Raw genomic sequence first — 27,140 nt, 5'->3', positions numbered from 1 at the left:
CATTTTCTTACTCCTGTGGTTTCTTATTTGAGGTTGAGGTCATGGATGGATTCATCACTTGTGTTCAGAAGATGGTGCCATCTCCAGTAGAACATGCATAAATCTCCAAAGAAATGGAGATATATAAGATGGCCGGTGACACATTTAGCTTTGGCATGGCTATCCATGACAGGAAAACCAAAATTCCAAATAAGCTTTAGTTTATTTCAATTTTCAAATTTCATCATCTCTTCATACTTTGCGTAAATTTTCAAATTTCAATCTTTTTCTTATGTTTATCTTATTTGTTGTAGATGCATGGTGGAGAAGCTACAGTGGCAAAGTACCCAATCTCCAAAGGCTTGTCATTCGAGTTCTATTGGAATTTCTAAGTTTAACCCATTAGAAATTCTTCATGTACTATCTGGTTTATTTCTTCCTACTTGTTTAATTACTTAACGAGTTATTTACCATGTAAATACTGAAAATAAACACAAGTACAGTATCAACATCTACAAATCATCAGCTAAAAGAAAACAAGCACACAAGTGACGCCATTATTTTTGGACCAATGTCCCTGGAAAAACCCAATGTGGGAAAACCAGTGCAGCTATTCGGAGGGTTTTATTATTATGCAGTTTTCAAAATACAACCAGGGTGCCAGAAATGGCTCACCCAAAAAAGAATGCCCTCGGCAGTGGTACCTCTCCTCGGAGACAGATATTTCGACTGATAAATCATTGGATGAACGATCCCACAGCAACAATTGCAGCTTCCACTGCTCTGCGTCACTTTGATAGGGACTGCATCACCCTATACGGCTCACTAGCTCCCAGTCTGTCCCACGAAATCCTCCCAGCGCTGCCTCTCTTCCCTGTGTCAGCTCTGCCAGCCTCTGCACAGTTTCTGGAGCTTCTGCATTAGCCCTTAGACCCTCTGTGTCACACACGCTGGCCTCTCCTGGCTCTACGTAGCTCCTGGCTGCCTCTGCGTAGCCCCCAACTGCCTCTGCGTCAACCTCTCTAGGCTCTGCGTTGTCTCTCTGGTACCAACTTTGCCTCTCTGCTATGTATTCATTGCCTCTCGCTGCTGATCACTGATTCTATCTCTCTTAGAAATCCCCACTTTAGAGAATAGAATGACTGGTCACTCTAGTGTGTTCTCCAACTGACCCTCAAGCCTCCCCTTATACTTTTCTCGTTGGTCCATCAACGATCGAGATTAAATCTCTAATCAATGGCTAAGATTAGATTTGGCTTGATCCATGTCTTTTGGAACATTCTAACCCAGTTTTATATTAATACCCATTAATATTGTATTTTTCCTAAGTTTAGACTTAGGAACTCCATTAAAAATATTAATTATTTTAATATCTCCCAAACCGGTTAGAATCTGTCCAAACCCTTTCTAGGTCTTGGAGATCTCATGTGCTTTAGCCTTTCCACCAATTTTCATGGCTAGAGCACATCCGATGCTACTCCAAATCAACAACTCAGCCAAACATGTAGCTCCTCTAGATGCAAGTGCAACTGGAGTGTATTTGAAAATATACACACCAAAAAGCGCAACAGATTAAAACTTAAAAATATTCCAATTAATTTTTTGAACTCATTAAATAATAAAAAAAAATTATTATTAATTTATTATTTATACTTTATTAATTTATGACCATTGTACAGGTTGGAGTCCCAGCCAATGTTGATTTAATTGTTATCGGGATTAAATCGGCACGGGGAAAAAATCGGAAAAAATCGTAAAAATCGGGAAAAAAATCGTAACATACAAAAATATTCATTTTTTTCAATTTTTTTTAATATCTAAAGCATATACAGCATAAAATAAATACATTGACACATAAATATGATAAAAGAACTAATATATAAGATGTTTAGTATCATTTCTAGTGCTACGTCATACATAACAGTGAATCATATCCTGAATAATAAGTCCTAACTCATGACTCCCAACTTAACCTCAAAATATCAACAAAAAATATAATAATGTATCTCATATCATGAGTCATAATGTCATATACAATGAAATGAACCAAATAACTAAAGTCTAATACTACTAATTTCCTCTGCCCCTCTAGATGTAGATGTCGATGGAGTTGGCAGTGGACTCTGCTATGCTCTAGAAGCTGAAGAACTAGGAGCTACAGGAGTTAGACCACGTCCTCTACTGGTGACAGGGGTAGCTTGGGTAGGTTGTGTCACCTCCTCCTCCTCATTATTTTATTTTATTTTATTTTTTTTCCCGCGATTTTTTCAGAAAAATCGCCGAAAAAAGGTGTTGTATTTATCGGGTGATAATATCACTGGTTTTAAAAAATCATGATTTTAAGATAAAATCGCGATTAGTGCAACACTGGTCCCAGCAACTCAAATCCATGGTCTACATCTACTACAATCTTTGATTGTGGGTGAGGCAACTTGAGAAGACACCTAATGTGGAGGCCATGTCATTGAATGGGATTGACACCACTGCTGCATGGAGGGTTGAGGTCGAGAGGATCATGGAGCCAGCCCCTGATTGGTTAGAGGAGGAGGTAGTAGAGGGGATAGTAGTTGCAAAGGAGGAGGAGGGGCAATAGGAGGAGGAGGTGACACCATCTACCATGTTCACCATTAGAGGACATGGTCTACCTCATATAGTTCCTAGTTCTTTAGCTCCTAGAGCACAACAAAGTCCACAGCCAACCCCAACGTCTTCTTCATCTAGAGGGAAAGTTGTCACATTTTCTCGCAAGAGGGGTAGAGGAAATCAATAGTAATAGTTATTTGGTTCATTTCATTGTATATGATATTATGACTCATGATATGAGATACATTATTATATTTTGTGTTGATATTTTGAGGTTGAGTTGGGACTCAGGACCCAGTATTCAGGACATGATTCACTATTATGTGTGATGTAGCACTAGAGATGATATTACACATCTTATATATTAGTTCTCTTTTCATATTTATGTGTCAATGCATTTATTTTATGTTGTGGATGCTTTAGATATTAAAAAATTTGATTTTTTTTGTGTTTGCTGATTTTTACCGATTTTTTTCCAATTTTTACGATTTTTTTCCGATTTCGGACCCTCGTCGATTTAATCCCAATCGAGATTATCGTAACATTGATTCATACATGCCACAGACTGTGTTAGCTCATAGGATCAAGGCCAACTTGAGACATGGGGACATAGCATGGGCTGTAGAGTTGCACATTTCAAAGGCAGGGAAGTAGCAGCAATAGCCACACCCAGATATCTTGTCACTACTAGACAAGTGTCAGGCCATGTTCGGGGATATTCCTCTAGGTCATCCACCAAACAGAGGGTTTGAACATACTATAGAGTTGGAGGAAGTTGTGCATGCAATATTCACTACTCACTACAAACATCCCAAGGCACATTGATCTAAATAGGATCCATGAAGAAGAATCAAAAGAACCATGGCTGAACCAGGTCGGGACAAACTTCAAATAATTCAAAACAGCTGTCAAAAACACCTCTAAACCAGTGGCAGTGGCAGCCAGTGTGGAACGACGAGGACCTTGGTCAAAGCGTGCAAACCAAGGCCCATGGAGACTGCGCGGAAAGCGAAATTAGCCCCTGGGAGGCCCAGATCGGGGAACAGAGGAGGTAACCTTCGAAATGGGAAACCCCGAGCGTTGGTCGCATGGAAGAGCCGGGAACCATGGGGAAAAGGCTAAAGCTAAAAGGCGGGACCCGCTCCGAAACCAGCGGTATTGATCGGGGGCTCCTTGAGCGGTAAGCGGAATTGGTGAAATTGGAGCAATCCCACTCAGCGCTCGAGGCGTGGCAAGTGGAGGAGAGAGAAAACCGCTGCTCATTGTGCGCTAATGGTTGAGCAAGTCAACCGCGCAAAATGAGCGGATGGCGTTGGATTTGGGGGAACCAGATCGGACGGTTGACATCGCGCCCGACGACAAGACCGAATTTAACAAGGGAATAAGCCACGATTTAGAAGGATTTGAGGTCCGCTTTGACCGCCACGGAAGAGGAAGACTCATTCCATGACGTAACCAAAGAATTGAATCGACGAAGCAGGCTGGCGCAGTTACAGGAGGACATGTGGCCACTCCCTGTGAGCCTAATGATGACGCCGAACAGGGAACTCCACGTGCAGTTGCAGTAGGCGATTCGACGGAGGAGGAAGAGGAACTAAAAAGACATGGGAACGAATGGCTTTAAAGCCATGAACAGAGAACATAAGACACACAGAGAGAAAGACAGAAGACAGAGTAGTGAAGAAGAAAGTGAAGCAAAAGCAGAAAGAAGACAGAGGGCCGAGCTGACCAAAGGCAGCGTCGAGCACTGGAGATCTTGAGAGATTCAAGCAATCATTGAGAGGATCTGTCAAACCCGAGAGGTCCAAACACTGGTAGGCAAAAGAGTCTATGCACTCCAGTGGCTTGGGGAATCCAAGAACCACCTTGCCAAGCAAACCTGTTTCAGGAGACTCATATTGAGTCCCTGCATTGTAATTCTCTGCTTAAGACACAATAAAATAAGGCCACCACTGAGAGCTGGACCGGAGATGTAGCCCTGGAGGATAGGGTGAACTCCTTATTAATTTCTTGTGTTCTTGTATTTGCTTACTGTATTTCTCTGCTATCTTTCCATTTCAAGTGTCTGTGTATTTGCAATCTGATCAATCCGTTGCTTAAATAACATAGACACACACACACTAGCACATGAGTCTGTAATACCTTTATTCAATAAATCTTTAACTGAGGTCACTCATAGGGTGATTATCAGATCAAGTGGTATCAGAGCTCTAGGCTATAAGGTTAGACAAGCTTGTGTTGGTTTAGCTGTTGAATGCTCACTAGATCAAAGATCAAATTAGGAGAAGGAGAGTTGGTCGAAACTAATCCTGAAATTGAGAGAGTCTATCCTCGGAAGACAATGTCAAAGGAAGGTTCTGTGGGGCCAGACCCTCAATTCATAGAAAGTTTCCTAGCTATAAAGTCTATGGTAGAAGAAATGTATAGGGACTTTAGAAAGCATAAGGCTGAAGATTCATCAGGTTCTAAACAAGATAAAGAAGAAGATGAGTCTCATTCCCATGAACACTCAAAGGGAAAAGGGAAAGAGGAAAGCTTTCTCACGCCTCCCAATAGCCCTGTGCATAATAAGAAAGTAGCTTTGATCAAGTTAGATGTTAAATGTGATTTGCCTATATATGATGGAGAGCTAAATGCTGAGAAGTTGGACAATTGGATTAGATAAATTTATGTTTATTGCAGAGTACAAAACATAGACTTAGACAAGAGTAAGATTCAGCTGGCAAGCCTACACCTCGGAGGCACTGCCTTGGTTTGGTGGAAAGGAAGAACCCAAGCTGATATAAAAAGACACGGTAAGACTATCTCTATCTAGAGTGACTTTGTTTCTGCAATCAAGAAGCAATTCTATCCATTGGTCTATATGCAACAAGCCATGATGAGTTAGCAAACTCTTCGACAGTTGAAAGGGCAAAGTGTGCAAGGGTACACTCAAGAATTTAGAAAGAGAGCATTGATTCTAGGAATCTCACTAGAATCACCAGAGGCTCTTTTGAAGTATATTGGTGGTCTACACAACTACATGAGGCATACCATCCTCATGTTTAATCCCACTAGTATAGATGAGGTATCTGTACAAGCTACTCATCTAGAAGCTAGAGGAAAGAATGGAAATCTAGAAGTTGGGGGACCATCCCAACCCACTGTAAGCAAGAACAAGGAGAAAAGAAAGCAGAAGTGGAAAACAAGGAAGGCTAACACTGCACAGAAAAGCAAAGCTTCATGCACTCACTGTAAAAAGGCTGGGCATGATAATGAGCATTGTTGGATTCTGCATCCAAAGCTGAGACCTAAGAAGTCCGAGGGCAAGAAGAAGAAGACTGCTGCAGCTATTCAGAAAGATTTGGGGTCAGATTCAGGAGATGAAACAACTATTGCAGCGACAGGTATAAAAGGTAAGAATTCTGAAGCATCTACTAGTAATTCTGCTCAATCTGTTATTGATGAAGAAAATGAGAGAAAAAGACATGAGCTTTTCCATATTCGAGTTATTTCCAAACATCAAAAGATTGATACTTTGTTTGATAGTGGCTCACAAGTAAATTTAATTTCTAAAGCAATTGTAAAGAAATTGAGATTAGCAACTACACCTCATAAGAAACCATACCCATTAGGATGGTTGAATGATGAAGCACAACTACAAGTGACCAGACAGTGCCAACTCAACTTTTTTTTTGGGTCAACATTTGTAGATGAGGTTGAGTTAGACATAATTCCTTTGGATATATGTGGAATTGTTTTCGGAAGTCCTTACTTGTATGATAGAAAGGCTATCTTCTATAGAGCTGAGAACAAGTATCTACTTGTTAAATACGGAATCGAATACTTTGTAAGAGCTCATAAGCTCAAGAATAATTATACTCTCATAAACTCAGGGTAGATGAAAAAAATGATAAATTCATGCAAACAATTCTTACTGATGGTTGTAAAGGAAAAGAAACCTGATAAAACCAATGTATTTGAGGGCTGTAATGCTGAACAACAAGTTGATATAGAAAAGGTTGTTTCAGAGTATGATGTCTTATTTCAAGAACCTAAAGGTCTGCCACCCAAAAAGGGAATAGTACATGATATTATTTTGCAGCAAGATGTTCCATTGCCTAACATTGGAATGTACAGGTTGTCTGCTTTAGAGAATGTTGAAATCAAGAAGCAGGTGTAGGAGTTGCTCGAGAAAGGGTTCATCAGGCCTAGCACATCACCATGTGGGTCACCAATCATTTTGGTGAGAAAGAAAGATGGCTTGTGGAGAATGTGCATTGACTACTGAGCACTGAATAAGATAACAATCAAAAATTGTTATCCCCTTCCTCGCATAGATGATCTTTTAGATCAATTGAAGGAAGTTGTTTATTTCACCAAGCTGGATTTGCACAGTGGATATCATCAGGTCAGGGTTGCAAAGCAAGATGCATGGAAGACTGCTTTCAAAACAAAGCAGGGATTGTATGAATGGCTGGTTATGTCTTTTGGCTTAACTAATGCTCCTGCTACTTTCATGAGATTAATGAATGATGTACTCAGACCTTTTCTTGATGATTTTGTTATTGTGTACCTAGATGACATTCTGATTTTTAGTAAAACGTGGGAAGAACATTTAAAGCATGTTAAGCAGACACTAGATGTTTTGAAAAAAGAAAAACTTTATGTTAAACTCTCAAAATGTGAATTTGGCAAGACATCTCTAAACTACTTGGGTCATATAGTGGGGGTGGTGAATTGAAAATAGATCCCTCTAAAGTGGCAGTGATTGTAACCTGGCCTAAACCCAAGTCTGCTACAGAAGTGAGAAGCTTCTTAGGAGCAGCACAATATTGGAGGAAGTTTATTTCTAACTTTTCCTCAATTGCAGCTCCCTTACATGCTCTAACAGGATTGAACAAGGTGTTTCAGTGGGGAGGCAAACATCAGAAAGCCTTCGACACCTTGAAAGAAACGATCAGTACAACATCTGTATTAGCACTGCCAGAACTACAAAGACCATTTGAGATCCAAACTGATGCCAGTGACTATGCCATGGGAGCAGAGTTGACACAACACGGTAAACCCATATGCTATCATTCTGAGACTTTTACTCCTGCAGTGGTTAACTATCCTACATATGATAAAGAATTGTATGCATTAGTTCAGAGTGTGAAAAAATGGAAACACTACTTAATGGGCAAAGAGACAGTAATACATACTGATCATCAACCACTTCAATATCTACACTCCTAAACTAAGTTGCAGCAATCAAGACATTACAGATGGATGGGTTTTCTACAACAGTTTCATTTAGTCATCAGATATAAAAGGGGCATACATAACAAAGTTGTAGACATGTTATCTAGACCCATTATAAATGCATCTACTATACTTAAGCACAATTCTGTGCTACATGAAAGGTACATTGAACAATATGCTCATCTACAACAGTTTCATTTAGTCATCAGATATAAAAAGGGCATACATAAAAAAGTTAGAGACATGTTATCTAGACCCATTATAAATGCATCTACTATACTTAAGCATAATTTTGTGCTACATGAAAGCTACATTGAACAATATGCTCAAGATATAGACTTTAAAGATGTATATGCAACTTTGAGTCAAGGCAAAAGAGTAGAAGAATTGGATTATCATGTGAAAGACCGACTCTTATATCATTGTGGGAAACTCTGCATTCCACACACTGAGAGAGTAAAAATAATTAGGGAAGCACACACTTTTCTGATATCAGGTCACTTTGGGGGTAAGAAAAATAGTTGCACAAATGCAAAGGTTTTATTATTGGCCGAAAATGAATGAGACAGTTTCTAGATACATAAGAGGGTGTGCTATGTGTGCCAAAAGCAAGCCCAACAATAGAAAACTAGGCTTGTACACTCCATTGTCAGTTCCTTCTCACCCTTGGGAAAGTGTTTCCATGGATTTCGTTGGAGGACTGCCTAAATCTAGGAAAGGTCATGATTATCTATATGTTGTTGTGGATAGGTTCAGCAAAATGTGTATTTTGATACCTTGTAATAAACAGATTACAGCTGAACAGACTGCAAAATTGTTCTTTGAACATGTATGGGTTCATTTTGGATTACCCACTTCTATTGTATCTGATCGAGACACCCGATTTGTGGGAATGTTTTGGTCAAGTCTGTGAGAACTGATGGACACCAAACTGAAGAAAAGCACAGCTTTTCATTCACAAACTAATGACCAGACAGAAGTAGTTAACAGGACAGTGATTCAGTTACTAAGAGGATATTGCGGCAAACATCCTAAGCTTTGGAATGAACACTTGTGTTATGTGCAACATGCTTACAACAAAGCAAAACAATCTTCTACACAAAGATCTCCTTTTGAGACCTGTTTTGGTTTCGCACCAAGGTCTCCTTTGGATTTTGTCTTTGGTAAAGATACCATGGTTGATGGACACAGTGATGTGGACAGGGCAACTAGGTTCATTGAACAGATCCAAGAGATCCACCAGGTAGTACAAGAACAACTGGAAAAGAGCCAAGCCAAATACAAGGCTAGGCATGACAAGTATTGGATGGAGCATAGTTTTCAAGTTGGTGACCAGGTCTGGCTGTATATCAGCAAGGACAGGATGCAAGGTGAAGGTAAAAAGCTAAAGCCTATCAGGTATGGACCCTTTAGGATACTTGAAAAGGTTGGTGAAAATGCTTTTTGCCTTGATTTACCAGCTTACATGCACATCTACTCAGTCATAAATGCAGATTGCTTGAGATTGTTTGAACCTTCAATGATTGAGGACCCTGAAGAGCAGAGTCAATTGCTTTCTATCGATGAACTACTCCCTGAATATCTTAATGAATTGCAGGAAGACACAGTGCTGGACAGGAAGGTGAGGACAACACGCAGGGGAGATGTTGAGTACCTCAGAGTTGGGCTCAAAGGTTCAAAGCCAAGCAGTGCAAAGTGGATTGAGATTGGACAAGTGAGAAAACAATACCCTCACTTAGTCGATGCTTGAAAACCAACTTTTGGTGGTCCAAAAGCTTTTCAGTGGGAAGGCCATGATCTGAATTGGATCCATGAAGAAGAATCAAAAGAACCATGGCTGTACCAGGTCGGGACAGACTTCAAAGAATTCAAAACAGCAGTCAAAAACACCTCTAAACCAGTGGCAGTGGCAGCCAGCGTGGAACGACGAGGACCTCGGTCAAAGCACGTTGACTGAGGCCAATGGAGACTACGCAGAAGGCGAAATTAGCCCCTAGGAGACCCAGATCGAGAAACAGAGGAGGTTTTTGATGCGCAATTAGCGCATCGCTGGGCGAAAACCCTCGAAATGGGAAGCCCCAAGCGTCGGTCATATGGAAGAGCCAGGAACCGTGGGGAAAAGGCTAAAGCTAAAAGGCAGGACCCGTTCCAAAATCGGCGATATTGATCGGAGGCTCCTTGAGCGGTAAGCGGAATTGGTGAAATTGGAGAGATCCCACTCAACGCTCGACGCGTGGCAAGCGGAGGAGAGAGAAAATCGTCGCTCATCGCGCGCTAACGGTCGAGCAAGTCAACCGCGCGAAATGAGCGAATGGCGTTGGACTTGGGGTAACCAAATTGGACGGTTGACATCGCGCTCGACGACAAGACCGGATTTAACGAGGGAATAAGCCGCGATTTAGAAGGATTTGAGGTCCGCTTTGACTGCCACGGTGGAGGAAGACTCATTCCACGACGTAACCGAAGAATTGAACCGACAAAGCAGGCTGGCGCAGTTACAGGAGGACATGTGGCCACTCCCTGTGAGCTTGATGATGACACCGAACAGGGAACTCCAAGTGCAGCTGCAGTAGGCGATTCGACGGAGGAGGAAGAGGAACTGAACAGACATGGGAACGAATGGCTTTAAAGCCATGAACAGAGAACAGAAGACACACAGAGAGAAAGACAGAAGATAGATCAGTGAAGAAGACAGTGAAGCAAAAGCAGAAAGAAGACAGAGGGCCGAGCTGACCAAAGGCAGCGTCGAGCATCGGAGAGCTTGAGAGATTCAAGCCATCCCTGAGAGGATCTGTCAGACTCAAGAGGTCAAAACGCTGGTAGGTAAAAGAGTTTGTGCACTCCAGTGGCTTGGGGAATCCAAGAACCACCCTGCCAAGCAAACCTGTTTCAGGAGACTCATATTGAGTCCCTGCATTGTAATTCTCTACTTAAGACACAATAAAATAAGGCCACCACTGAGAGTTGGACCGGAGATGTAGCCCTGGAGGATAGGGTGAACTCCTTATTAATTTCTTGTGTTCTTGTATTTGCTTACTGTATTGCTCTACTGTCTTTCCATTTCAAGTGTCTGTGTATTTGCAATATGATTGATCCGTTGCTTAAATAACATAGACACACACACCAGCACATGAGTCTGCAATACCTTTATTCAATAAATCTTTAACTGAGGTCACTCATAGGGTGATTATCAGATCACATACTAGGATGAGATCGAGAGAGTCGTACAAGAATTCTTGGCCTTGGGACACATCAAACCCAGTTCCAGTCCCTTTGCTTCTTCAATCGTGCTGGTGAAGAAGACGGATGGGACACTTCGCATGTGCATTTATTACAGGTCCCTGAAAAAGAAGACACTAAAGAACAGGTACCTAATCCCACACATTGATGAGTTGATGGATAAGCTAAGAGGAGCTAAATACTTCTCTAAGATAGACTTGTGTTCAGGGTACCATCAGATTCAAGTGAGAGAGCAAGATATCCCAAAGACTGCATTCTAGTGCCACTATGGGCACTTTGAGTTCTTGGTGATGCCCTTTGGCCTAACCAACGCACCAACCACCTTTCAGTATTGCATGAACCATGTGTTCCACAAGCAATTGCGTAGGTTTGTGCTGGTATTCTTCAATGATATTCAGATATATAGCACCATAAGGGATGAGCATTTGCAACACTTGGAGGAGGTCCTATGCATCTTGGAGGAGCAATAGTTCTATGCCAAGATGTCCAAATGCGAGTTTGGATTGACAAAGATGGTCTATCTGGGACATGTGATTGGGGAGGATGGACTCATGGTCCATCAAGAGAAGATCAGAGCCATTTTGGATTGGCATAGCCCCAGGAATGTGAAAAAATTGCAAGGCTTCCTGGGTATATGTACTTCCTGCAAGTGGTTGGTCAAGGGATTCTATCAATTGGCAGTGCCCCTCACAAACTTGACAAAGAAGGGAGCATTTGAGTGGACAGACGTGGCACAAGAGGCTTTTGAGGACCTCAAGAGGATGATGAGAAGTTGTCCAATTTTGGCCTTACTGGATTTTTCACAGCCCTTTGTGTTGGAGTGTGATGCATCTGGAGAGGGTATTGGGGCAGTTCTGATGCAGGAAGGCCACTCGGTTGCATTTGAGAGTCGGAATCTACAACCTCATGAGATATTGTATTCCATCTATGATAAGGAGATGTTGGCTATAATGCATGCGCTGGCCAAATTCCGACGGGACTTGGTGGGTAACAAGATTAAGGTGAAGACTAATCACAGCAATCTTTGCTTCTTTTTGGAGCAGAGGGAGCTTCAAGAGAGGCAACAAAAGTGGGTCAATAAGATCCATGCTTATGACTTCGAGATAGAGTATGTCAAGGGCAAGCATAACGTAGTAGCAGAGGCACTATCTTGGAGGTTCGTGATGCTCTCACTCATGAACATCACCCAATTAGAAGGCACAACTGATGGTAGAGTACTCCAAGAATCAACAGACATGCATTATCTTGGATGGTACTTTTGGGGATGAAAGATATCGTGTGATGGATGTGGTCATATATTAAGGACCATGGTAGGCCATCAGGGGTTTTTCAAAACCTACCAGGCCATTAGGGAGCGTTTTACTTGGAGAGGCCTCAAGGACAATGTCTGAAGGCATGTTCGGGAGTGTGATGTTTGTCAAAGGAACAAAGGGGCGCAGACACACCTAGCTGGTTTACTTTAGACCCTTCCAATTCTAGGGAGGAAATGGGAGAGCATGTCTATGGATTTTATCACTGAACTTTCAATAGTACAAGTGTGTGATTGTATATATGTTGTGGTGGACAGATTGACCACGTTTTCTCATTTCTTCGTTATTCCATCCAAGTCCTCAGCCTCACAGATAGTTGAACTCTTTATCAGGAAGGTATTTAGGTCGCATGGTCTTCCCAAGACCATCATTAGTGATCGCGACAACAGATTCATTGGGGCTTTTTGGCAGGAGTTATTCAGATTAGTGGGCACTGAGCTCACTCCTAGCACTAGCTACCACCCCCTGACATATGGGCAGACAGAGATTGTGAACAAATGGCTGGAGGGATATTTGCAGAACTATGTGACTGAGCAGCAGCGTGCATGGGTGAAGTGGCTTCACTTGGGAGAGTACTTCTACAACACCACTCACCATATGTCCATCGATATGGCACCTTTTTCTGCCCTTTATGGTTATGATGCATTATATTTTGTTGACATGATTTTTGGAGATAGCCGAGTCCTTGGGGCAAAGGATTCGATATAGGAGAACCAAGAGATCATAAGGGCTCTCAAAGACAACTTGCAGGGAGTGCAAAACCAGCATAAGATGTATGTAGACAAGCACCATGTGGAGAGGCATTTTGAAGTTTGAGACTTAGTTTCTTACGTCTCCAGCCATACAAGAAATCTACACTGAAGCAGAGAAGCTCAACCATGTTTTTAGGGTGATCCATCGAGTTAGGGAGGTGGCCTATGAGCTAGAGCTTCCGCTAGGGAGAACAATGCATAATTTGTTCCATGTGTTTTTCTTGAAAAGGCCTTGGGACAACATGTTAAAACTTCCATAGAGTTGTCACCCTTGCATGATGAAGGACACTTGATTTTGGTACTTGAGGCCATCTTGCAGGAGAGGGAGAGGAGGTTCAGGAATAGGACCATCAAAGAGTATATTGTTAGGGCGAGGATGCCACTTGGGAGGGAGAACAAGTTCTACAACATCCAACATTGCAGTTGCTTGAGAACAAGAAACATTCGGGAGGGGAGGATTGTCATGTCCCCAATGGGTTGTGGGGGCCACACAAGTGGGGAAATCTAACCCCCTTAGGAATAACCGAACCACGACGAAAGAGAAGAGAAGGAAGGTCGAATTAGTGGAGCCCACAAGGAAAAGGGGAGCAATAAATATAAAAAGGAGAGAAGAGCCTCATTTTTGGCATCTTTTGGCATTCATTTCAGAACAATAGAGTTTGCTTGAGCTACTTAGCCAAGTCAACCAGTGCTATTTAGCACAAGGAATTTCCAAGCGGGAATTCCCTCTCTACTTTCGTGAACTACGAATGTCACCCTAGAAGAAGATTTGAGAGCTGAATTACGGGCATTTGGAGGGCCAATTCACAGTAATCCTTCATATAGTGCGAGTTCCAAGAGGACGCAAAAGAAAAATTCGTGGAGCTAACTGGTGGAATTTGGGCTAGAGAATTTGAAGAAATTTTCCCTACCGGAGGACGAGTTTCCATTGCAGATTTTCAGGCTGAGAGCACTGCCAATTGGAGGACCAAATTTCTCTATTCCATGTTGATTTTGGGGTAGCATCGGATGTGCTTTAGCTCTAAAATTTTGTCTAGGGGCTAGAATATATAAGATCTCCAAGACCCAAAAATCGTTTGGAGAAATTCCACCCAGATTGTGAGTTATTAAAATAATTAATATTTTTAATGGGTTCCTAAGTCTAAACTTAGGAAAATAAAAATTTAATGGGTATTAATAAAAATATGGGTGAAAAGCTTCTAAGAGGCAAGGATCAAGTACGTTTTAATCTGAGTCGTTGATTAGGGAATTAATCTCGGTTGTTGATTCATCAACAGGTAAAGTATAAGAGGAGGCTTGAGGGTCAGTTGGAGATACACCAAGTAATCAGTCAGTTCGATTTTTTTGGGGTGTGGTTTGCTGAGAAAATCAAACAAGTGATCTGAGTTGCAATGAGAGGGGAAGAAGCAGAGATTTGGATCAGAAAGGAGTTCCAAGCTAAAGAGTACGTGGCAGAGAGGCAGTAGTAGCATCAGAGAGGCAGTGTAGAGGCCTACGTAGCACAGGAAGGGGATCAAGCAGTGTTGACGCAGGCCAAGAGGGTCTCTTGCAGTGGCAGTTCAGAGTATTCGTCAAAAGTCTAAGCTTTTGCTGAAGAAGCAAGGTTCTGAACTGGAAGGTCTGAACAACAGTCTTCCTCCAGCAAATCGATCCAGCAGAAGGTGTGACGCAGTCTCCTAGAGGCAAGACGCTGGCCCAAGCAATGATTGCGTTGGGATTTCACAGTGTTTGTCGAAGTTAGGCCACTCAGTGGATCAGTTGTGACTTGGAGAACGAGATAAACCCTCGTATGTATTTCTTGCTTCCTTGATTTCTCTGAAAGGTTAGCCAGTGTGAGAGGAAACCTGTTGCACTCAGATTCTTCTTTCTTAATAATACAAACCCTCTATCTGCTGCACTGGTTTTCCCGCAATGGGTTTTTCTAGGAACGTGTTGTCCAAAAATAACGGTGTCCCTTCTGCGTTTGTCTCATATATTGTTTCAATTTATGATCTGTATGTCAGTGTAGTCTGCAGTAGTGTTTTTCATCATTGTTTATAATTAAATAACTTGTTGAATGAAATAACAAATAGGAGATGATAAACCAGTGACTGCAGTAGGATCTCTGTTTGTAAAGATTCAAAAATTTTCACATGTTATCATAGCATTGTGGATCATAGGACACTGAAGCCATCATTTGAGAGATCCAGCAAATCTGCTGCAGAGAGGTAGTTGTCCTGAGTGACAACGTTGTTTCAGAGCCAAAGAAGCAGCTGAAGAAGTGATGCAGTGCCAGAGGAGTGACGTAGAAGCTCATGCAGTGCTTGCGTCAACTTTCTGAGCCAGGAGGAGGAGATGTAGTATCTGAGAGGAGCTCACGCAGTGACTGCATCAGCTCTCTGGGCAAGCACAGAGCCTGAGGGGCTCAAATCAGTGAGTTTTCAGGGCAGTAGGAGCAATGCAGATTCGATATGTTGTGCTGGTGGGACGTTGTTACTGTTGTTGTAGAACAGTGAGCAGCAACAAAGGAGGATTGGAGAAGGTGTGATTCAACATTATTTGGCGGGAGGATTTCCATGAAGGAAATCAGGACTTAGAGAGAGTCTACAAAGAACTTGTTCCCTAGAGGATTTCTAGCGCCAAAGAAATGCAGATCCGAGTCTTGCTGAGGCAACAGTAAGAGAGGGAGAAGAGAACCTGTTCTACAGTTGTTTGAGCAGAGATGGCAGTTAATGGAGTGAGGGATCAAGACAGATTGGATGGAGCATCCAACTTTGTCATCTGGAAGGCCAAGATCCTGGCAATCTTGGACAAGAATCGGATCAAGGATTATGCCTTCAGGTAGTTGTTGTTCCAGTCGATGCTGATCCTCTCAAGAAATACAAGGAGGATTGAGCAAAGGTGAAGTGCATGATTTTGGACTAGGTCAAGGATCATGTGATCCCACATATTACTAAAAAGGACAAAACAAGGGAGATGTGGGAGGCCTTTACCACCTTGTATGAGGGAATTTTCTTTCAACAGAAGATGTTGCTTGAGAACCAGCTGAGACAGTATCAGATGCAGAAAGGAGAAGAAATTGATTTCTTCCTTCTCAGGTTGCAAGGGATTCGAGACCAGCTAACTTTCGTGGGGTCTACACCGGATCCTGAGTTCATGGTCAGGACTGCCCTGAATGCAGTCACTGAAGGCTAGGAGATCTTTGTCCAAAGCATTTAGGGTAGGGCTTCTCTCCTCAGTTGGGAGGAGATGTGGGAAGCTCTTCAACAGGAAGAGATCAAGCGGTTAACCAAGGCAAGAAGTTGCGGCAAAGGAATCAGAGCCAAGAAGGAGGAGGAGGAGGATGCAACTCTCGCATCATCGGGACAACAAGGGCAACAAAAGAGGAAGAAAAAGGATATAACCAAAGTTAGATGCTTCAGGTGTGGGGAACTGGGACATTTCGCCACACAGTGTCCTCGGAAGAAGGGAAAGGAAGAGAAGTCTGACTCGAAGGCTACTCCAGTGAAAGCTGACGGAGAAGGCGAGGATGACGATTGCGCCATGAGTGCTCATGCACCTCTAGAGAAGAGGTGGGGCGACATCAAGTTGTACTCGGGAGGACTACTTGGGGCAGGATCCTTGGGGTGCCCAAACTCTTGGATCACATATGGCTACAGGAGCCCTTAATGACAGTAGCAAATTGATGGGATTCAATTGGTGCGAGGGATGATCGAGCAACAATGGCAGAGCTAGAGTGCAAAAGTTTGAAGCAGCACAGTGGAGGTTGCAGTGGTGCAAGAGGCACAGATAAGATTGCAGCGGTGTAGTAGCAGCAGAGGGTCAGCACAAATTAGCAGCATAGCAACGGAGTTGTAGTGCAACAGTTAGCAATGGCAGTGCTGTGGGCAGCATGATGCGGCATATTGAGAGGGAGATACAGCATAGATGTAGCTGTGACAGTGGTAGTGTCATGGGCAGCAGTATAGGATGCAGCAGCGCAGTAGATGAGGGGCAGCAGGCCGAGCATCAATAGTACAGAGGACTGATGTTGTGGATCAATGTGATGCTTCTATTCGAAATATTACTAGAGCAAATTCCTAGCTAAGAGGGAGTGTTGATTTTGGGGTAGCATCGGATGTGCTCTAGCTATGAACTTTTGTGGAGGGGATACAATACATAAGACCTCCAAGACGCAGAAATCGTTTGGAGAAATTCCACCCAGATTGTGAGTTATTAAAATAATTAATATTTTTAATGGGTTCCTAACTCTAAACTTAGGAAAATAAAAATATTAATTGGTATTAAAAAAAATATGGGTGAAAAGCTTCTAAGAGGCGAGGATCAAGTCTGTTTTAATCTTAGTCATTGATTAGGGACTTAATCTTGGCCGTTGATTCTTCAACAGGAAAAGAATAAGAGGAGGCTTGAGGGTCAGTTGGAGATACACCAAGTGATCAGTGAGTTCGATTTTTCTGGGGTGTGGTTTGCTAAGAAAATCGAACAAGTGATCTGAGTTGCAGTAAGAGGAGAAGAAGCAGAGATTTGTATCGGAAACGAGTTTCGAGGCAAAGATTACGTGGCATAGAGGTAGCGCAGAAAGCCTACACAGCCTAGGAACAAGCTCACACAGTGCTGACGCAAGCGAGGAGGGTCTCTTGCAGTGGCAATGCAGAGTATTCGTCAGAAGTCCAAGATTTGTTGGAGAAGCAAGGTTCTAACCCAGGAGGGCTGAAAAATAGTTTTCCTCCAGCAAATCGATCCAGCAAAAGGGGTGAAGCAATCTCCTAGAGGCAAGACACTGGCCCAAGCAGTGATTGCGCTAGGATTTCGCAGTGATTGCGCTAGGATTTCGCAGTGTTTGCCAAAGTCAAGCCACTCAGTGGATCAATTGTGACTTGGAGAACAAGGTAAACCCTCGTATGTATTTCTTGCTGCCGTGATTTCTCTGAAAGGTTAGCCAATGTCAGAGGCAACTTGTTGTACGTAGATTCTTCTTGCTTAATAATACAAACCCTCTATCTGTTGCACTGGTTTTCCCGCATTGGGTTTTTCTGGGGACATGTTGTCCAAAAATAACGGTGTCCCTTGTGTGTTTGTCTCATATATTGTTTCAATTTATGATCTGTATGTCAGAGTAGTCTACAATAGTTTTTTCATCATTGTTTATAATTAAATAACTTGTTGAATGAAATAACAAGTAGGAGATGATAAACCAGTGATTGCAATAGGATTTCTGTTTGTAAAAATTCATAAATTTTCACATGGCATCAGGGCATTGCAGATCATAAGACACTTAAGCCATCAGTCGGGAGATTTAGAAATCTGCTGCAGAGAGGCAGTTGTCCCGAGTGACAGCGTTGTTTCAAAGCCAAAGGAGCAGCTGAAGGAGTGATGCAGTGCCAGAGTGATGCAGAAGCTTATGCAGTGCCTATGTCAGCTTTCTGAGCCAGGAGGAGGTGACACAGTAGCCGAGAGGAGCTAACGCAGTGACTGTGTCAGCTCTCTAGGCCAGCGCAGAGCCTGAGGGGCTCAGATCAGTCAGTTGCAGGGGCAGTAAGAGCAGTGCAGATTCGATCTATGGTGTTGGTGGGACGTTGTTACTGTTGTTGCATAATAGTGCCTGTGGAGACGAAACTGAGGTAGAGGGAGTCATTGCCTTGATGTATTTCTTGCCAAAAAGAAATCTAGGTCTAGGCTGTTGAGTAGCAGCAAAAGAGGATTGGAGAAGGGGTGATTCGGCATTATTTGGCAGGAGGATTTCCATGAAGGAAATCAGGACTCAAAGGGACTCTAGAAACAACTTGTTCCCTAGAGGATTTCTAGCACCGAAGAAATCCAAATTCGAGTCTTGCTGGGGCAGCAGCAAGAGAGGGAGAAGAGAACCTGTTCTACACTTGTTTGAGCAGAGATGGTAGTTAATGGACTGAGGGATCAGGACAGATTGGATGGAGCATCCAACTTTGTCATCTGGAAGGCCAGGATCCTAGCAGTCTTGGACAAGAATTGCATCAAGGATTATGCCTTGAAAGTAGTTGTTGTTCCAGTCGATGTTGATCCTCTCAAGAAATACGAGGAGGCTCAAGCGAAGGCGAAGTGCATGATTTTGGACGGGGTCAAGGATCATGTGGTCCCACATATTGTTGAAAAGGACACAACAAGGGAGATGTGGGAGGCCTTGATCACCTTGTATGAGGGAACTTTCGTTCATGGAAGATGTTGCTTGAGAACCAGCTGAGACAGTATCAGATGCAGAAGGGAGAAGAAATCGATCCCTTCCTTCTTAGGTTGCAAGGGATTCGAGACCAACTGACTTTCGTGGGGTCTACATCGGATCCTGAGTTCATGGTCAGGACTGCCCTGAATGCAGTCACTAAAAACTGGGAGACCTTTGTCCAAAGAATTTTGGGCAGGGCTTCTCTCCCCAATTGGGAGGAGATGTGGGCAACTATTCGATAGGAAAAGATCAGGTGTTAACCAAGGTGGGAAGTAGCGGCAAAGGAGTTAGAGCCAAGAAGGAGGAGGAGGAGGATGCAGCTCTCGCATCATCGAGACAACAAGGGCAACAAAAGAGAAAGAAAAAGGATATAACCAAAGTCATATGCTTCAGGTGTGGGAACTGGGACATTTTGCCACAAAGTGTCCTCGGAAGAAGGGCAAGGAAGAGAAGTCTAACTCGAAGGTTGCTCCAGTGAAAGTTGACGGAGAAGGCGAGGATGACGATTATGCCATGAGTGCTCATGCACTTCTAAAGAAGAGGTGGGGCGACATTGAGTTGTAGTTGGGAGGACCACCAAGCGCAAGATCCTTTAGGTGCCCAAACTTTTGGATCACATATGGCTACAGGAGCCCTTAATGACAGTCGCAGATTGACGAGAGTCAGTTGGTGCGAGGGATGATGGAGCAACAGTGGCAGAGCTAGAGTGCCAAAGTCCAAAGCAACGTAGTGGAGGTTGCAGCAGTGCAAGAGGCACAAAGCAGATTGCAGCAGTGCAATAGCAGCAGAGGTTCAACACATATTAGCAGCAAAGCAACTGAGTTGCAGTGCAACAGTTAGCAGTGGCAATGCTATGGGCAGCATGATGCACCATATTGAGAGGGAGTTGCAGTACAAATGTAGCAGTGACAGTGGAAGTGTCATGAGCAGCAAGATAGAATGCAGCAGCACAGTAGATGAGGGGCAATAGGTCGAGCATCAACAGTGTAGAGGACTGATGCCGTGGATCAGTGTGATGCTTCTATTGGAAGTATTGTTAGAGCACATTCCTCGCTAAGAGGGAGTGTTGATTTTGTGGTAGCATCAAATGTGCTCTAGCTCCGAAATTTCGTGGAGGGGCTAGAATACATAAGATCTCCAAGACCCAAAAATCGTTTGGAGAAATTCCACCCGGATTGTGAATTATTAAAATAATTAATATTTTTAATGGGTTTCTACGTCTAAACTTAGGAAAATAAAAATATTAATGGGCATTAATAAAAATATGGGTGAGAAGCTTTTAAGAGGCGAGGATCAAGTTTGTTTTAATCTTAGTCGTTTGTTATCAACAGGAAAAGTATAAGAGGAGGCTTAAGGGTCAATTGGAGATACACCAAGTGATTAGTTAGTTCAATTTTTCTGGGGCGTGGTTTGCTGAGAAAATCAAACAAGTGATCTGAGTTGCAGTGAGGGGCAAAAGCAGAGATTTGGATAGGAAATGAGTTCCGACCCAAAGAGTACATGGCAGAGAGGCAGCAGTAGCATCAGAGAGGCAGTGCAGAGGCCTACACAGGCATCAGTGAGGGTTCATGCAATGTTGATGCAGACTAGGAGGGTCTCTTGCAATGGCAGTGCAGAATATTCATCAGAAGTCCAAGATTTTGCTGGAGAAGCAAGGTTTTGAGCTGGGAGGGTTGAACAACAGTCTTCCTCCAACAAATTGATCCAGCAGAAGGGGTGATGCAGTCTCCTAGAGGCAAGACGCTAGCCCAAGCAATGTGTTGGAATTTATAAGTTTAACCCGTTAGAAATTCTTCCTGTACTATCTAATTTATTTCTTCCTACTTGTTAAATTACTTAACAAGTTATTTACCATGTAAATACTGAAAATAAATACAAGTACAGTATCAACACATATAGATCATCAACTGAAAGTAAACAAGCACACAAGTGACATCGTTGTTTTTGGAAAAATATCCCTGGAAAAACCCAATGTGGGAAAACCGGTGCAACTATTCAAAGGGTTTTATTATTATGTAGTTTCCTAACAGAGAATTCCCTCGGCAGTAGTACCTCTCAGTTGGATACATATATTCCGGCTAAATCACCAGATGAACGATCTCACTACAACACTGCAACTTTTGCTACTGTGCATCACCCTGATAGGGATTGCATCATCCTATCCAGCTCTCCAGCTCTAATTTGTCCCACGATATATCCCAGCACTGCCTCTAGGGTTTGCGTCAGCCTCTCTGGCCCAACGTCAGCCTCTCGGGGCTCTGCGCAAGCCTCTAGAGCCTCTACATCTCACACACTGGCCCTCCTCGGGCTCTGCGCAGCTCTTGACTGCCTTTGCATGGCCTCCGATGGCCTCTAGCTGGCTCTGCATCAACCCTCTCCTGGCTTCTGCGCTGATGCTCCCGGTACTAACTCTGCCTCTCTGCTATGTATTCACTACCCCTCCGCTGCAACTCAGATCACTCACTCAATTTCCTTAGCAAACCCTGCCCTAGAAAATTGAGTTCTTGACCTCTCTCGGTGTGTTCTCCAACTGACCCTCAAGCCTCCTCTTATACTTTTCTCATTGGTTCATCAACGACCGAGATTAAATCTCTAATCAACGGCTAAGATTAGATTTGGTTTGATCCATGACTTTTGGACCATTCTAACTCAGTTTTATATTAATTCACATTAATATTTTATTTTTCCTAAGTTTAGACTTAGGAACTCCATTAAAAATATTAATTATTTTAATATCTCCCAAACTGGTTAGATTCTGCCCAAACCATTTCTGGGTCTTGGATATCTCATATGTTATAGCCTCTCCACCAATTTTCGTGGCAAGAGCACATCTGATGCTACCCCAAATCAACACAATGATTGCGCTGTGATTTCGTAGTGTTTGTCGAAGTCAAGCTACTCAATGGATCAATTGTGACATGGAGAACGAGGTAAACCCCCGTATGTATTTCTTCCTGCTGTGATTTCTCTGAAAGGTTAGCCGGTGTGAGAGGCAACCTGTTGTACTTAGATTCGGCTTGCTTAATAATACAAACCCTCTATCTGTTGTGCCGGTTTTCCAGCATTGGGTTTTTCCGAGGACATGTTGTCCAAAAATAATAGTGTCGCTTGTGTGTTTGTCTCATATATTGTTTCAGTTTACGTTCTGTATGTCAATGTAGTCTGCAGTAGTTTTTTCTTCATTGTTTATAATTAAATAACTTTTTGAATGAAATAACAAGTTGGAGATGATAAACTAGTGACCACAGTAAGATTTATGTTTGTAAAGATTCATAAATTTTCACATGGTAACAGAGCATTGCATATCATAGGACACTGAAGCCATCAGCTGGGAGATCCAGCAAATCTGCTGCAGAGAAGTAGTTGTCCCGAGTGACAGCGTTGTTTAAGAGCTAGAGGAGCAGCTGAAGGAGTGACGCAATGCCAGAGGAGTGACGCAGTGCCTGCATCATCTTTTTGAGCCAGGAGGAGAAGACAGAGTAGCAGAGAGGAGCTCACGTAATGACTGCGTCAGCTCTCTGGGCCAGTGCAGAGCCTGAGGGGCTCAGATCAGTTAGTTGTCGAGGTAGTAGTAGTGCAGATTCCATTTGTGGTGTTTGTGGGATGTTGTTACTGTTGTTGCAGAACAATGTCTGTGAAGTCGAAATCAAGGTAGAGGGAGTCAGTGCCTTGACGGATTTCTTGCCAAAAAGAAATCTAGGTCCGGGTTGCCAAGCAACAGCAAAGGAGGATTGGAGAAGGGGTGATTCGACATTGTTTGGCGGGAGGATTTCCGTGAAGGAAATCAATACTCAGAGGGAGTCTAGAAAGAACTTGTTCCCTAGAGGATTTCTAGCACCAAAGAAATCCAGATCCAAGTCTTGCTGGGGCAGTAGTAAGAGAGGGAGAAGAGAACCTGTTCTACACTTGTTTGAGCATCGACGACAGTTAATGGACTGAGTGATCAGGACAGATTGGATGGAGCATCCAAATTTGTCATCTGGAAGGCCAGGATCCTGGCAGTCTTGGACAAGAATCGCATCAAGGATTATGCCTTGACAGTAGTTGCTTTTCCAGTCGATGTTGATCCTCTCGGGAAATACAAGGAGGCTCAAGCGAAGGTGAAGTGCATTATTTTGGACGGGGTCAAGGATCATGTGGTCCCACATATTGTTGAAAAGGACACATCAAGGGAGATGTGGGAGGCCTTGACCACCTTGTATGAGGAAATTTCTGTTCAACGGAAGATGTTGCTTGAGAACCAACTGAGACAGTTTCAGATGCAAAAGGGAGAAGAAATTAATCCCTTCCTTCTCAGTTTGCAAGGGATTCGAGACTAGCTAACTTCTGTGTGGTCTACACCGAATCCTGAGTTCATGGTCAGGGTTGCCCTGAATGCAGCCACTGAAAACTGGGAGACCTTTGTCCAAAGCATTTTGGGCATGGCTTCTCTCCCCAGTTGGGAGGAGATGTGGGCAGCTCTTTGACGGGAAGAGATCAGGCGGTTAACCAAGGCGAGAAGTAGCGGCAAAGGAGTCAGAGCCAAGAAGGAGGAGCAGGAGGATGCAACTCTCATGTCATCGGGATAGCAAGGGTGGCAAAAGAGGAAGAAAAAGGATATAACCAAAGTCAGATGCTTCAGGTGTGGGGAACTGGGACATTTCACCACAAAGTGTCCTCGGAAGAAGGGCAAGGAAGAGAAGTTTGACTCAAAGGATGCTCTAGTGAAAGCAGAAGAAGAAGGCGAGGATGACAATTATGCCAAGAGTGCTCATGTACCTCTAGAGAAGAGGTGGGGCGACATCGAGTTGTAGTCGGGAGGACTACCTGGGGCAGGATCCTTGAGGTGCCTAATCTCTTGGATCACATACAGCTACAGGAGCCCTTAATGACAGTAGCAGATTGACGAGAGTCAGTTGGTGCAAGGGATGATGGAGCAACAGTGGCAAAGCTAGAGTGCCAAAATCTGAAGCAGCGCAATGGAGGTTGCAGTAGTGCGAGAGGCACAAAGCAGATTGCAACAGCACAGTAGCAGCAGAGGGTCAACATAGATTAGTAGCAGAGAAACTGAGTTGCAGTGCAGCAGTTAGCAGTGGCAGTGCTATGGGCAACATGATGCAGCATATTGAGAGGGAGTTGCAGTACAGATGTAGCAGTGATAGTGGCAGTGTCATGGGCAGCCATACAGGATGTGGCAGCGCAGTAGATGAGGGGAAGTAGGTCAAGCATCAACAATGTTGAGGATTGATGTCGTGGATCAATGTGATGCTTCTATTGGAAGTATTGCTAGAGCACATTCCTCGCTACGAGGGAGTGTTGATTTTGGGGTATCATTGGATGTCCTCTAGCTCCGAAATTTTGTGGGGGGTCTAGAATGCATAAGATCTCCAAGGCCCAGAAATTGTTTGGAGAAATTCCACCCGAATTGTGAGTTATTAAAATAATTGATATTTTTAATGGGTTCCTAAGTCAAAACTTATGAAAATAAAAACATTAATGGGTATTAATAAAAATATGGGCGATAAGCTTCTAAGAGGTGAAGATCAAGTCTATTTTAATCTTACTCGTTGATTAAGGACTTAATCTCAATCGTTGATTCATCAACAGGAAAAGTATAAGAGGCTTGAGGGTCAGTTGGAGATACACCAAGTGATCAGTCAGTTTGATTTTTCTATGGCGTGATTTGCTGAGAAAATCGAACAAGTGTTTCGAGTTGCAGTGAAAGGGGAGTGAGTCCGAGATTTGGATCGGAAAGGAGTTCTGAGCTAAAGAGTACGTGGCAAAGAGGCAACACTAGCATCAAAGAGGCAACGCATAGGCCTGCGTAGCCCTGGAAGGGACTCACACAGTGCTGACGCAAGCTAGGAGGGTTCCTTGCAGTGGCAGTGCAGAGCATTCGTCAGAAGTCCGAGATTTTGCTGGAGAAGCACAGTTCTGAGCCGGTAGGGCTAAACAACAGCCTTCCTATGGAAAATCGATCTAGCAGAAGGGGTGACAGTGTCCTAGAGGCAAGACATTGGCCCAAGCAGTGATTGCGCTAGTATTTTGCAGTGTTTGCTGGAGTCAAGCCACTTAGTGGATCTATTGTGACTTGGAGAATGAGGTAAAGCCTCATATGTATTTCTTGTTGCCATGATTTCTCTGAAAGGTTAGCCGATGTGAGGCAGCCTATTGTATTCAGATTCTGTTTGCTTAAAAATACAAACCCTCTATCTGCTGCACTGGTTTTCCCGCATTGGGTTTTTCCAGGGACATGTTGTCCAAAAATAACGGTGTCCCTTGTGTGTTTGTCTCATATATTGTTTCAGTTTATGATCTGTATGTCAGTGCAGTCTGCACTAGTGTTTTTCATCATTGTTTATAATTAAGTAGCTTGTTGAATGAAATAACAAGTAGGAGATGATAAACCAGTGATTGCAGTAGGATTTATGTTTGTAAAGATTCAGAAAATTTCACATTCTAGGGCCTGCGTAGGGGTTTTTTGAGGACCATAAAACGCAGAGGTTTGGAGTGGAGGTTTTCAGCTGGAGTTGGGCTGGAATTTTGCACTTATTTCCAGAGGAATTTTGCATATGAATTTCCAGCAACTTGAGGGAGGAGATTGGAGCTATTTTGTAGCGGAGGTTTTTGGCTGGCACAGAACCCATTAACTGGGAATTTCACACTATTTTGGGCATTCCGGGTCAGCTGGAATAAACCCAAAATATTTTTCAGAATTTTCGAAGCAGTTTTGAGAGTTAAAATCACAGTTTTCCTCCAGCAACAGCAACAAAAATTTATGGGCAGTGCGTTTGGATAGATTGGGTCATTTTAGTTGGAGATTTCACTTACTTTGTCACCTGGGTATTGCATCCTTGCATTAGAAAGCCCAGGTTCTATCATTTCGCTCCATTGTACTCAGTTCCAGCTTTGAAATTTAATAAAATGGCTCACATTTTTGGCTCCTATTCTATGGTTCACTGATTTATACTTGCTTGTGTAAATTTGTGCTTGCATGTGTGAATTTTCTTGCTGTAGTTTAATGCATGTATTTGATATTCACTGTATTTCCTAGTTAGGAACATTACACAAGTTTAAAAGCATGTGACTGGGGTGAAAATCCTGTTAATTGTGAAAGGGATAAAACTTCCTCCATTAACCATAAACTTATGTTCCAGCACTCCAGTCTGACTGCCAACGGATTAGGAGGGATGATTTTGTATATGACTCTGTTCATGTGAAAGATAAACAGCATGATGCAATTTTGAGGACCACTGAATATGTGATCCTTGCTGTTCCTGAGGAAGAATACTGAAACAACAAGGGCAATGAAATAGCTGGCAACCATGACAATACACAATTACATCATGATCAAACAATAATACCACGCTCACTCTGAAATTTGATGACAGCCGCGGAGGATCATGTTCCATGATCCTATTAACACTGAAACATGATCCTTGCTGTCCCTGAGGAAGCATACTCAAACAAAAAGGGCAATGGAATAGCTGCCAACCATGGAAATACACAATTACATCATGAGAAAACAATAATATAAGCCTCACACTTAATTGCAATCCTTGCTGTCCCTAAGGAAGAATGCTCAAACAAGGGCAATGGAATAACTGACAACCATGACAATACACAATTACATTCATGAGAAAACAGTAATACAAGCCTCGCAATGAATTTTGATGATGGCCGAAGGGTCATGTCCCACAATCCCATTAACTCATCAACAAAAAACTTAGTGACACAAGTTTTCCTAGATTTGTTGAAAAGCCACTTCACAACTTCCAGCTTTGAAGAAGATCTAGCTTTAGCCCATGGTTTTATCTGTAATATTGATAGATTTCTTTATGATCAGCCTAACGCTACAAGAATACTAAACTCTGTAGAAGCTTCTCAAGATTTAATTGG

The sequence above is a fragment of the Pinus tabuliformis genome, chromosome 9 (assembly GCF_031772625.1).
Source record: "Pinus tabuliformis cultivar Carrire ecotype Pingquan chromosome 9, CPIR1, whole genome shotgun sequence".
NCBI classification, from domain to species: domain Eukaryota; kingdom Viridiplantae; phylum Streptophyta; class Pinopsida; order Pinales; family Pinaceae; genus Pinus; species Pinus tabuliformis.
The sequence above is the reverse complement of the archived record's forward strand: the minus strand, read 5'-3'. Positions refer to the sequence as shown.